The 10,354-nt window shown below is 37.5% G+C and overlaps 1 long non-coding RNA gene across 1 annotated transcript; it reads left to right on the forward strand.

Moving 5' to 3' along the window:
- Positions 1-8,227: 8,227 nt before the first annotated feature.
- Positions 8,228-8,890, forward strand: LOC131624185 (uncharacterized). The gene is made up of 2 exons (XR_009290500.1): positions 8,228-8,551; positions 8,639-8,890. It is a non-coding gene; the product is annotated as an uncharacterized LOC131624185 (long non-coding RNA).
- The last annotated feature ends 1,464 nt before the right edge of the window (positions 8,891-10,354 follow it).

A 10,354-nucleotide genomic window follows, 5' to 3' on the forward strand; every position in this document is an offset into this window, starting at 1 on the left:
ATGGTCTACAAAAGCTTGATCTAAAACCTTCATCAGGGCTTCCCTGTGGGCTTCTGAGTTTAACAGCAATGAAAGTATTGAGATTTTTGAAGGAGTCTGCATAAGCTGATCCACAATCTTGTATTCACTTCTTTTGATAAGCTTCAAAATTTCATCAAAGTCAGGATTGACATTGGTTCCACTGGACTGACCAACATCAGTGTTTGTATTGCTGACAGGAGTTTCCACAGGATTCCCCACTGGTGTATTGATAGAATTTTGTCCGGTTGTAGGAGCAACAGGCTGCTTTGGAGGTAGTGGAGTATACACACGTCCACTTCTTGTTACTCGACTCACATCAGCGATGTTTTCGACAGATGAGAGAGTTGGTAAAGGAACTTCTTGTCCATCCTTTATCATTGTTGCATTGTAGTTGTATGGAACTGCCTTGTCAGAGTCATAAGGAACAGGTCCAGGTAGACAAATGATCAGAGGAGCAACAGGAACCCTTGGCTTGTTGTAAGTAACTTCTATGCGCTCGGGCATGTTGAAATGAGGAACGATGACGTTAACTGTAGGCATTTCCGAGTTGATACCTGAGACTAAAAGCTCATGCGGATAACATCCTATCATGTTAACTTCATCTTCATTCCTACTAACATATACGAACAAGCCAAACACAATCACCTACTAACATATACGAACTACCTATACAATTTTCAATTAATTCCAGTCTCCAAGTATTCCAATAATTATTTTGCACCACAAATTTAACTACACTATCAATTCAACAACAACAAGATTCGACACAACAACATATAAATTATTGTTTTGCAACATAAATCACACACAATAAACCGGAATAATTTCCAACGAATTTAACCCCCACATATCATTCATCATGAGTCCGGTTATAGAGTTAGAACCCCACCCCTTACCTTGTATTCGGAGTCCGTTCTACAATTCTACCGATCGAAGCCATCTAGCCTTAGCTCCCAAACATTGCCTCTTTTAATCAGAATCAAAAGCTGAAAATTTTCCTTAATTTGCAGCTACAGTGAGATGATGATATCTCACAACTCAGACCTTATTTTGAAGATCCCAACGGTCAAAAGTTAGATATAGGTGTTGTGAACCTATCCACAAAATTTGGTGATGATCCAACGGTTAACGAATCGGGGATCTTCGATTTAGTGAGACTGCTGCAAGAAAAACGGGAATGAATTTCTCTCCTATTTTCTCTCTTCTCTACAACTTCTCATGTCCAATTCCCCAAGACCTTTTCTCTTCTAATTAACCTAATCCTTATCTTAACTTAATTTCATTAAACCTATTGGGCCTAACATTCACACCCCACGTTTTACTACCACCATCACTTAATTAAGTCCATATAGTAAGTCTAGTATTTCTTCAATACTATTTCTACAACTTAATCAATTAATTAATCGACTAATTAATCATAAAAACCCATGTCAACAATTCTCAACACTCCACAAATTCAATAATTAAATTCAAAATAATTTGAAAGTATTTAATTAAATAATTAATTAAATACCGGGTGTTACAACTCTCCCCCACTTAGAATATTTTCGTCCTCGAAAATTTATCCGATACACCCATCTTCAACTTCACTTCCACGTCCAAACATCAAACATAACAACCCATTGACACATCTCAAATCGACTACACATATGTCGACCATTCTGGTACTTCTTCAACATAACCGTTACTAACTTGTTAACTATTCCAACGCCATTCGAAAGTGCGAACATCGACGCCATGCGGCGACACTCTTTACGGTATCTCCAAAACTTCTCAAATGGTACACCTAATTCTTAAAATTTATTCTAAACAAACCCTTTAATTACTCCTTCAATTCACTCAACTCTGACACTAACGTTCAGCGCGACACCAACGCACAAGTCTGGTCCCAAGGACAAGCGTAAACGCAAACTTCATCTCTTTCCAACATCATCTTGTTACAAATAATTCTATTAAAGCTTCTGAAACCATTTTTAAAATAAATTTCATCTCGTTAGCTTTCCAACGCTTCAAACGGGACTCAAATCGGATGTCCAGAACTCAAGTTATGAATTTTTGAAGTTTCACAAAACATTCAGCAATTTCCTGCGTTTTGCTTACGAAAATTTCACTCCAAAACCTGTTTTTCTTCAACTTAAACATATTCCAAAAAAACTCTTAACATATCTCCTCACTCCCAAACTTTTTATAACTCGAGAGACACATTCTTTCGTCGAAATTCAGTTTTCGAAACACCCAGACAACAATCCTCTTTGCGAACTTGCAACTGAACCAAATCCGAGAAGCAAAGCTTCTCCCCCACTTCGCTCAAACTAATTCCTGCAACAACCAGAAAGCAACAAGTACCGACAGTGTTTCACACACTTGTCACGTACAGAGGAATAAATAACATTAGACAACTTGGCCGGACGGACCGACCTGCTCTGATACCACTAATGTAACACCCCAAATCTACCCGATAAATTATACGGAAAATCAGAGTATAAATTCCAAACAAGTTCATTTGAGGTATCACATATTCGTCATCTCAAAAACATTTACGACTTACTTGCCTTCATATAGATACATAACACAAGAATTTAAAACGATAATCAAATCATTACAAAAAAAATCACTTTGTTTAAATTCAATAATTAACTCGCAGCGGAATCAACACACTTCATAACTATTCAAATCAAGTCGTAGCATCATTGCACGGTAACTTTAAGTTACAATTTAAACCAAAACCATATAAAAATTCAGCAAAAGAATTAATAAATAAAACAATCGTTTTATCCCCCCGAGTGCTACGTATCAGAGCAAGACACCAACTCGACTAACAGCAACTAAAGACTTCATAAAATCACTTCAAACTTCCACCGCTATCTTGAGTACCTGTCAATTTCCCATAGTAGGGAAACATCATTCAGAAAGGGTGAGATATCTACCAATATAAACAAACGCATGATAAACAATATATTAGAATTTAATCATACGAAATTATCACGTTACAGCTTTCAGACTACATTTATAATAACAATTAACCTGAACAGTTATATTAACAAAAATCAATAACAACAACATATTAATAGTTATAAAAACTATTTCTCATCTTCCAGACAATACCTGTCACAACACGTCATTAGTATAACAATTTATAATTACAACTCCATATTATCACAATTTAACAACAACTCAAGTCACATCACGTCACAATTAAATCACACTCATGCCACATACAATGAGACTCTACAACTGCACATGCATGTGGTACCCAGGGCTTCAGCCCCCATCGCCAATTGCCAGTTAAACAGAGGCATCAAGGCATAAGCCTTCGTCACTAATTTGCCAATCCAGGCCGTCACCAAAATGCATATGTATATGAATGCAACAAACACACACAACAAACAAAACAACATCACCGTCACAAAGGCATAAGCCTATATCGTCGCTATACCAATAAATAAAGGTATTCATCGTCACTGAAACATCCTGCAACTTCGCATAAAACCACGACGCTATACACATCGCTCAGAAATCACAAGGAAATAACAACACAACGTACTCATCATAATTCACAAAACAAGCCAAACACAATCACCTACTAACATATACGAACTACCTATACAATTTTCAATTAATTCCAGTCTCCAAGTATTCCAATAATTATTTTGCACCACAAATTTAACTACACTATCAATTCAACAACAACAAGATTCGACACAACAACATATAAATTATTGTTTTGCAACATAAATCACACACAATAAACCGGAATAATTTCCAACGAATTTAACCCCCACATATCATTCATCATGAGTCCGGTTATAAAGTTAGAACCCCACCCCTTACCTTGTATTCGGAGTCCGTTCTACAATTCTACCGATCGAAGCCATCTAGCCTTAGCTCCCAAACATTGCCTCTTTTAATCAGAATCAAAAGCTGAAAATTTTCCTTAATTTGCAGCTACAGTGAGATGATGATATCTCACAACTCAGACCTTATTTTGAAGATCCCAACGGTCAAAAGTTAGATATAGGTGTTGTGAACCTATCCACAAAATTTGGTGATGATCCAACGGTTAACGAATCGGGGATCTTCGATTTAGTGAGACTGCTGCAAGAAAAACGGGAATGAATTTCTCTCCTATTTTCTCTCTTCTCTACAACTTCTCATGTCCAATTCCCCAAGACCTTTTCTCTTCTAATTAACCTAATCCTTATCTTAACTTAATTTCATTAAACCTATTGGGCCTAACATTCACACCCCACGTTTTACTACCACCATCACTTAATTAAGTCCATATAGTAAGTCTAGTATTTCTTCAATACTATTTCTACAACTTAATCAATTAATTAATCGACTAATTAATCATTGTCGCACGCTCGCGAAAAATGAACAGAGTCGCCACCAATATATTTATCCCATAAGGGAAAGGAATATCAGAAAACCTAACAAAGGAAGGAACAGGGTCTTGCGACCAGAGAATCAAGGTACGGGAGTCGGTTACGCAAGGGGAAGGTACTAGCACCCCTCGCGCCCATCGTACTCGATGGTATCCACCTATGTTTGTTTCTATCTAAAGGGTGTGTACTATGTCTATGTCTAAATGCGAAATGAATGCAAAATGTAGGGAAAAGAAAGAATTGTACTCGCACGGGCCCTACCCCGCTGCCTACGTATCCTTTTCAGGAATCAGAGTTACCGTAGCTCGGCTAAAGATTTTCTGTTTGTTTTTGTGTTTTTTAATTGGGCGGAGTCAACGCTCGCGTTCTTGCACAAGGGGACAGCCTAGGATGCAATGGAACGGAGATAACGATGCCCTTAAGAAGAAGAAAGAGATTGGTTTGTGTCTTTTAGAGTAGATGAGTGATGAACAGTACCCAATACCGGGCCACTCACCACTTTCTCTACTTTGCTTTAGTCTGAATCATTGTTAGGTGTTTTATGTGTTTTTGGTTGTGTTTTTTTTAAGGGGAATTTGTTTGCGAGTCGAATCACATAAAATGTATAATGATCGAGAAGCAGATTAGAGAATGAATCCCACTCACTTCCATCCCATTAATTAATGTTTGAGAAACAGATTAGGGAATGAATCCCACTCGTTTCTCTCCCATTAAGTAGTGATCGAGAAACAGATTAGGGAATGAATCCCACTCGTTTCTATGCCACTAAGCGATTGAGAAATAGATTAGGGAATGAATCCCACTCATTTCTCTATCACTTGCTTAATGTGATTCGCATCTTCCTTTTATTAATGTTTTAAAGAGTTAAAAAGAAAAAGTATGCAATAGGGAACTAATCCTAAATTCTAATCTAAGTTATTCTAATCTACTAATGGCCCTAAGGTTGAGGACAACTATCCTATCTCAATTCCCCTTAACAAAGAAGGAAGAGTCTAAGGGAACACGGCAAGCAATAGCAAGATGTAATCAAAATCAAAGTAAGAAATGAGAGGCTAAGCATGGAAACAAGATAAAGAAGCTCCAAGTCAGTAGCAAAGCATGGTATTGAATGTCCCAAATCAAATACAAAAGCATCACGGTACCCTACAAAAACATCCACAAGAAGTCGTCAAAGCATCGCATGCATCGTTACTTACCAATTAGCGGGCAAACATCAATTAATCAAAACAAAAGCAAGTGAACACAATGAGCTAGGCCTCAAGTCAGTAGCAAACTCAATCATCTAGTTCTAATATCCTATATTAATCTATATTAGTCAATTAGCATGAGGCAATACGAAACTCTAACCAAAACTAGACAACACTAGGTTAATACTAGCTAAACGGTTTCAAATTGTGAATGAAGTTAGAAACATGTAATCAAATGGTACAAGTCAGTAGCAAATAGCCTCTACTAGATGCCTAAACACTCACAAAATCATGCCAAGGAGTTTCACACAAAATTACGGGTCATTTGTACAAGTTACGGTGCAATCGTCAATCAAAAACAAGTTATTTACATGTGAGAAAGAAAAATCAAGTAAAATAAGAAAACATGCATTAAAATCTTGAATTCCAGGTCTTAGGACCTCTAGACATCCCTAATCACATGTACAAAAAGGAACCAACGTTGTTTCATGAATGCATTTTAATTTGAGAGCACAAACGTCACAATTGTCTATTAGAAACGCATGTTAATCGAGTCAAACAACACTAACCAAATACCAATCAAAACAAAGAATTATGAGTTCATATTTCATACACATTATCATGGGTTAGTTTGCAGTAATCATGCAAAAATTGGGGGTTAAATTCTGATCCTAAGGTGTTAAACGAAATTAGTTTGTAAAATCTATCGAAACATGAAGGAAGGTGAACGTATATGAAGAAAAGATTTATTAGAAATAGAAAAATAAAATCTAAAAATATGCAAAAAATATTACAATTATATACACACAAAATCCTACTTAAAATCTATTTTTATTGATTTTTTACTTGAGCCAAAATTGATTAAACAATCAAAAGTTAGGAGAGAAACAAATTAAAAAAGAACAATTCTAACAATCACAGGGGGGTGCAGAAGCAAAACGAAATGCATTGGATATACACTAGGGCACGTTTTGGGCCTTGTCCTGGGGGTGGAAAGAGCAATTTCATGGAAGTCCTAATGGAGATTCAGTCCATCCACATATTAATATCAAACCTTATGCTATTTTCTAATTACACCCAATTAATTCACGTTAATCACTATCAATTCTATATTCATCTCTAATTAATCTCAGTTAATCACAACAAAATCAATTAATATTGTATGAAACTTAAAAGAGGATTAGGGTTACAAACTTGTGGCCATTGAAGCTTTCCCCTCTCTTCTTCAACATGAACGGCGGCGTGGCAACCTCCTCCGACGAACTCAGGGTCTCCGACCACCGTAGACAAAAATGGAACGCCATCTCCTTCTCAAACTCTCGTTCACTAATCTCTCTGATTCAATCCGTCTCTCGTATCTCTCAAATCGCGCATTTAACAACAATATTCTTGATGCGTACGCTCTTGCTAATGTTCGTCGTTGTTCTTGAAAGTGCAGCGAATTGAAGAGCGTTGATGTTCTTGCCGAATGATGGAGAGACCGATGGAGATTTTGGCGATGATTGTTGTTGAAGATAATGCGTGGAGCTTGAGTGTGGTTGATCGATGAAGATGCAGCGTTGCGAGATGTGATGATATTGAAGATGATTGTAGAGTGCTGATGTTTCTCAGATGTGATTGAAGCTGCGTGAAGATGATTGGAGCTTGGTTAGAGGTGAGTTTCGACTCTGTTTTCAGTTACGATTCTTCTTCTCTTTTTCCCTTCCCTTTTTCCGATTCTTTTTCTGTTGGTATATGAATGATGATGAAGAGGAAGTTCTGAGGTTGAAGATGGTTGACGAGTGAAGAAGTTGAAGAGGAGGGAGAACCGAATTTGTAGAAGTGGTGAAGATGATGAAAAATGGTGGCAAAGGTATGGAGAATTCTGAGAATTGTGGTGTGATGAGGAAGGTGAAGAGAGAATGGTGGTGAAGATTGAAGGGAGAGGCTGAATGATGGAGAAGGGTGAAGAGATCGTGATTGAAGATGAAGGGAATTGAGGTCCAGAAGCTTGAAGATTGAGAGAGTCTCCTATATATAACAAACCTCAGGTTCATCTCTCTTTCTGATTTTCTATTCTGAATCCGTTAGAGATCTGTTAGGGAGGTAGTTAGGATGTGTAACTGATTTTTTGAGTTTGTTAGGATTGGTTAGTGTTAGTTACAAGTTTGTTACGTGGCGGTTTTGACAGTTAGGTTAGTTACACAGTTAGTTTAAACTGTTAACTGAAATTGGTTATGGCTTTTATTGAAATTGGTTAGAGAATTAGAGGGAAATTCTGTTGGGTAGTTATGGTTTTCTTTTCTGAACTGATGCAGGGCTGAATTTGATTTTATAGAGGATTAGAATGAGCTGTATAGATGTATGGGTTTTGAGTAGATTTTGTTTGGGAATTCATTAGAAAGAGTTAGGGGAATTGGTTGTAAAACTATTAGGAGTTGGTTATTAGTGTGGCTGCAAGTTGATGGTGCAGGGTATGAATGTTTGGTTTTGCGTATGAATGTTTATTGATGTATTTTTCTGGTTTAATGCAGAGCTGCCGGTATGTTATGATGCAGTTTTTTCTAATTCTTCTCTTCCGACATGTATTTCTGGCTCGGTTTTTTATCGAATGCAAGCTGTGGTTTTTTGAACTGTTGTATATGATGTGATGAGGGTTAAGATCATGAAAGTTGTTAGGGTAATAACAAAGTTGGTTTTCTGTAGCATTGCTCCACTGATATTGGCCTGTTAGTTTGTTAAAGGTTTCAGTGAGTATAGAATTAGTTAGCATGGTTTTAGGTAGTTATGAACTTGTTGTGTATATGAACTCTCAGTAGGAATTTCTTTTGAATGGTATGGCATTGTATTGTTGTGGCTTTATGAAGGATTGGCTTGGAACTGTTTTGAATGAAAATACAAGCGTGATATGGCTTATGTGTACTGGTATATACAGGTGATAGGAGGAGCAAAACTTCCTGTTGAACCATGGTTGGCTTGGTAAGTGCAGGACTGTTTCGGCTATACTGTGGGGATGCAGGCTTCTTTATTTGTTGCTGAAAGTTTCTTTTGTTCTTGTTTTAGCAGGTGCAATGCGTAAGCTAATACCATAGCAAAGATGAAGTGGAGTTGACTTGAAGGATCAGAGAGAGAAGTTTAGGATCAGTTTGAATTCGGTCAACTATTTGACTAGAAAGTCAACAGTTGACTTTTAGTCAACTATAGGTCAAATGTACAATTTTGATGTGGTTTTCAATGTACTTTGCTTTTGTAATGCTTTTGCCTTGTCTTTGTATGTTAACTTCTTCAAAATTGTGGACAATATTCAATGTTCTCTCCTTCCATTTTAAATTCTCACTGATTTCTTCAATTTCTTCCACTTGAATTTATGTTGTCTTGAATGAAAGGCTTCTAAATATAATGGCTACTTGAATAGTAGTATCCAATGTGAAATAAGGTGGCTTTCCAAATGTTTGGTAAATAGAAAGTCAACCCTCCACGGTTGCCTCTGCTGACCAAAACTCAACCTTTGTGGGAATAACCTCTATCTCCTCCTTCCACGATATGCGTATAAGAAATGGCCCTTATCCAACTTCGAATAGAAATCCGGCCGACTTGCCAACTTTAAATATTTCACGATGCTCCTTTTGATGCCCCTTATTTAGAAATTTAAGCAAACATTAGTTGAACCAAGACAACTTGTATTCCAAGTACCCACAACAAACCCTAATCCATGGGAGTACTGAGTCATTGGCCCATCATAACCATATACAAAGACATGAAACTCGATTCTTTCCATGATCATTGATCCAATGCCAAGTTTATTGATTAATGAATGCATGAGGTGCGTTAATGGCCTAATGGGAGGTATGTAGATGAAGTGGGAAGCCTAAACCAGTTAGAATTAAAAGGGGTAGGACAAATTTGGGGTATGACAGCTGCCCCTATTTAATCATCTTAAACCTGAAGGTGAGATTGGCGCTAGCCTTTCGAACATTCAAGGTAGAAGAAGATTAAATATCAAAGTACCAGAAATTTGTCCTGAAAATATGGTATGACTGTTATCCTTATTATTTTTTATTTCGATATCTGCTGGGGAAAGAGAAATTTTTGTTTTTTTGTTTTTTGGATGGAGACTATTTACAGTGGGTAATGGTTGAATGGTGATAGCTTGTAACATAGTAGCGGTGCCGACACGGGGTTTTCAAAGAGAATGGTTGTATGAAACAATGATTGAAAGAAAATGACCTCGTGCGATTTATGACTCAACGTCAGGACTGAAAGGAATAAGATCTCGTGGCGATCTATGACTCAACATCGAAAGAAGATCTCGTGGCGACCAACTTGTCAACAGAAGAAAAGGGAATAAGATCTCGTGGCGATCTTATGACTCAACATCGAAAGAAGATCTCGTGGCGACCAACTCGTCAACAGAAGAAAAGGGAATAAGATCTCGTGGCGATCTTATGACTCAACATCGAAAGAAGATCTCGTGGCGACCAACTTGTCAACAGAAGAAAAGGGAATAAGATCTCGTGGCGATCTTATGACTCAACATCGAAAGAAGATCTCGTGGCGACCAACTCGTCAACAGAAGAAAAGGGAATAAGATCTCGTGGCGATCTTATGACTCAACATCGAAAGAAGATCTCGTGCGATCTCCCACACTTTAGGAGGAATAAGATCTCGTGGCGATCTATGACTCAACATCAAGAGAAGATCTCGTGCGATCTCCCACACTTTAGGAGGAATAAGATCTCGTGGCGATCTATGACTCAACATCAAGAGAAGATCTCGTGCGAT

Source organism: Vicia villosa, linkage group LG1 (assembly GCF_029867415.1).
Source record: "Vicia villosa cultivar HV-30 ecotype Madison, WI linkage group LG1, Vvil1.0, whole genome shotgun sequence".
Classification (NCBI taxonomy): domain Eukaryota; kingdom Viridiplantae; phylum Streptophyta; class Magnoliopsida; order Fabales; family Fabaceae; genus Vicia; species Vicia villosa.